This window comes from Triticum urartu, chromosome 4A, assembly GCF_056163025.1.
Source record: "Triticum urartu cultivar PI428250 chromosome 4A, HENAU_Tu73, whole genome shotgun sequence".
Classification (NCBI taxonomy): domain Eukaryota; kingdom Viridiplantae; phylum Streptophyta; class Magnoliopsida; order Poales; family Poaceae; genus Triticum; species Triticum urartu.
In genome coordinates, this window is record NC_141876.1 from 528086939 (window position 1) to 528090700 (window position 3762).

Sequence of the window (3762 nt, forward strand, 5' to 3'; positions counted from 1 at the left end):
CTATATGCATGCTCCTAGCCAGATGCAATAAATGTGAAGAAAGAGATAGAGAGAAGATGAGAAGAATTACTAATCTTATAGCCGACCTTATATAAGGATGCGTGTATGTAAGCATATGTGTTTGTAGTGTGTTAGAAAAAACAACCTTAGAAAAGCTAAATACATACTACCTCCGTACCAAAATTTTTGTAGTTGTGGGAACTTGTAGAAGTATATTATATGGCTGATGTGTCTAGATTGTAAAAATAGCTGCAAAAGTTGCCATCCATGACAATTGACAAGTTAATGCACCATGGCAACACTATGCCTATTTTTTATGGATGTAAATTTTCCAAGGTCCAGTAGAAGTAATTTGCCATAGCCTCAAATTTTAATTTGCCATGACATCTAAAATTCAATGTAAGAATGAAAAGAAAAGTTGCAAACTGTTCAGAGTGTCAACACAAAGATGTGATACACCACAAAAAAAATGCCATGATATGAGGCATAAAACTGCCATGTTTTGAGAAAAAACATAAACTAAACATAGAGTCGCCATGGTGTGTTGTTTTTTTGACCAACAAAGAGCTTAGCTTGCTCGGGCTGCAGTGGGCCCGCTCACCCCCCGTCGCTCCCCGCGGGCGGCGGCGGGCAAAACCCTAGCTCGAGCCAACCCCTCCCCTCTCCCCTCCCTCGTCCTCTCCTTCTCGGGCGGCGTCGACGGCAGCGGAGTCTCTTGTCCCCCTCGGATGCGGTCTTCAGCGCGGGTTGCGGGTTAATCTCGGGGGCGCCTAGCTACCCCGGGTGACCCTTGCCCGGATTTGGAGCCGCCAGATCTGGCGAGGTGGCGGCGGCGGCCCTGGCCGAAATCGGCCGGGGATGAGGGGATGGCTACCGGGGAGTTACCCCCTTGTTGTGTGGCTGTCCCCTTATGCCCATAGCTCGGCTTGTCGGTTTTCCCATTTCCTTGTTGAGGTGGGCGTGGATGGCAGATGGGTGGTGGCCTAGGCTCCTGTGACGGCATGGTGGTTCGGCGGGGTAGCAGTGGGTGGTTGCATGGGCCACCGGTGCGGCTGTAGCTGCCCTAGCAGCGACGGTTTATGGTCGGTGGCGGGGTGCAGTTGGCGGTGGTACCTGATACGTCTCCAACATATCTATAATTTTTGATTGTTCCATGCTATTATATTACCTGCTTTGGATGTTTAATGGGCTTTAATATGCTCTTTTATATTATTTTTGGGACTAACCTATTAACCAAAGGCCCAGTGTCAGTTTTTGTTTTTTTGCCTATTTTAGTGTTTCGCAGAAAAGGAATATCAAACGGAACGAAACCTTCGCGAGGATCTTTCTTAGAACAAACGCAAACTAGGAGACTTGGAGTGGAAGTCTGGAACTCCGTGAAGCTTCCACGAGGCAGGAGGGCGCGCCCCCACCCTTGTGGGCCCCACGGAGCTCCACCGACGTACTTCTTTCACCTATATATACTCTTATACCCTAAAAACATCAGGGAGAGCCATGAAATCACTTTTCCACCGCCGCAACCTTCTGTACCAGTGAGATCTCATCTGGGGCCTTTTCCGGTGATCTGCCGGAGGGGGATTCGATCACGGAGGGCTTCTACATCAACACCATAGCCTCTCCGATGATGTGCGAGTAGTTTACCACAGACCTTCGGGTCCATAGTTATTAGCTAGATGGCTTCTTCTCTCTCTCTTTGGTTCTCAATACAAAGTTCTCCTCGATGTTCTTGGAGATCTATTCGATGTAATACTTTTTTGCGGTGTGTTTGCCAAGATCCGATGAATTGTGGATTTATGATCAAGTTTATCTATGAATAATATTTGGTTCTTCTCTGAATTCATATATGCATGATTTGATATCTTTGCAAGTCTCTTTGAATTATCGGTTTAGTTTGGCCTACTAGATTGATCTTTCTTGCAATGCGAGAAGTGCTTTGCTACCTCTTGAGCACTGCGTTGGTTTTCCCCGAAGAGGAAGGGATGATGTAGCAAAGTAGCGTAAGTATTTCCCTCAGTTCTGAGAACCAAGGTATCAATCCAGTAGGAGGCTACGCGCAAGTCCCTCGTACCTGCACAAAGCAAATAGCTCCTCGCAACCAATGCGATAAGGGGTTGTCAATCCCTTCACGGTCACTTACGAGAGTGAGATCTGATAGATATGATAAGATAATATTTTTGGTATTTTTATGATAAAGATGCAAAGTAAAATAAAAGCAAAGGAGATAACTAAGTATTGGAAGATTAATATGATGAAGATAGACCCGGAGGCCATATGTTTCACTAGTGGCTTCTCTCAAGAGCATAAGTATTTTACGGTGGGTGAACGAATTACTGTTGAGCAATTGACAGAATTGAGCATAGTTATGAGAATATCTAGGTATGATCATGTATATAGGCATCATGTCCGAGACAAGTAGACCGACTCCTGCCTGCATCTACTACTATTACTCCACTCATCGACCGCTATCCAGCATGCATTTAGAGTATTAAGTTCATGAAAACAGAGTAACGCCTTAAGCAAGATGACATGATGTAGAGGGATAAACTCATGCAATATGATGAAAACTCCATCTTGTTATCCTCGATGGCAACAATACAATACGTGCCTTGCTGCCCCTACTGTCACTAGGAAAGGACACCGCAAGATTGAACCCAAAGCTAAGCACTTCTCCCATTGCAAGAAAGATTAATCTAGTAGGCCAAACCAAACTGATAATTCGAAGAGACTTGCAAAGATAACCAATCATACATAAAAGAATTCAGAGAAGATTCAAATATTGTTCATAGATAGACTTGATCATAAACCCACAATTCATCGGTCTCAACAAACTGTTGGGGAACGTAGTAATTTCAAAAAAATTTCCTACGCACACGCAAGATCATGGTGATGCATAGCAACGAGGGAAGAGTGTGGTCTACGTACCCTTGTAGACCGACAACGGAAGCGTTAGCACAACGCGGTTGATGTAGTCGTACGTCTTCACGGCCCGACCGATCAAGCACCGAAACTACGGCACCTCCGAGTTCTAGCACACGTTCAGCTCGATGACGATCCCCGGACTCCGATCCAGCAAAGTGTCGGGGAAGAGTTCCGCCAGCACGACCGCGTGGTGACGATCTTGATGTACTACCGTCGCAGGGATTCGCCTAAGCACCGCTACAATATTATCGAGGATTTTGGTGGAAGGGGGCACCGCACACGGCTAAGAATATGATCACGTGGATCAACTTGTGTGTCTAGGGGTGCCCCCTGCCCCCGTATATAAAGGATCAAGGGGAGGAGGCCGGCCGGCCCCTATGGCGCGCCAAGGAGGAGTCCTCCTCCTAGTAGGAGTAGGACTCCTACTAGGAGGGGGAAAGAAGTGGGGAGGGAGAAGGAAAGGGGGGCGCCGCCCCCCCTCTCCTAGTCCAATTCGGACCAGGGGGAGGAGGCGTGCGGCCCACCTTTGGCTGCCCCTCTCTCTCTCCACTAAGGCCCATATGGCCCATTACTTCTCCCGGGGGGGTTCCGGTAACCCTCCGGCTCTCCGGTTTTCTCCGAAATCACCTGGAACACTTCCGGTGTCCGAATATAGCCATCCAATACATCAATCTTTATGTCTCGACCATTTCGAGACTCCTCGTCATGTCCGTGATCACATCCGGGACTCCGAACTAGCTTCGGTACATCAAAACTCATAAACTCATAATATAACTGTCATCGAAACCTTAAGCGTGCGGACCTACGGGTTCGAGAACAATGTAGACATGACCGAGACACGTC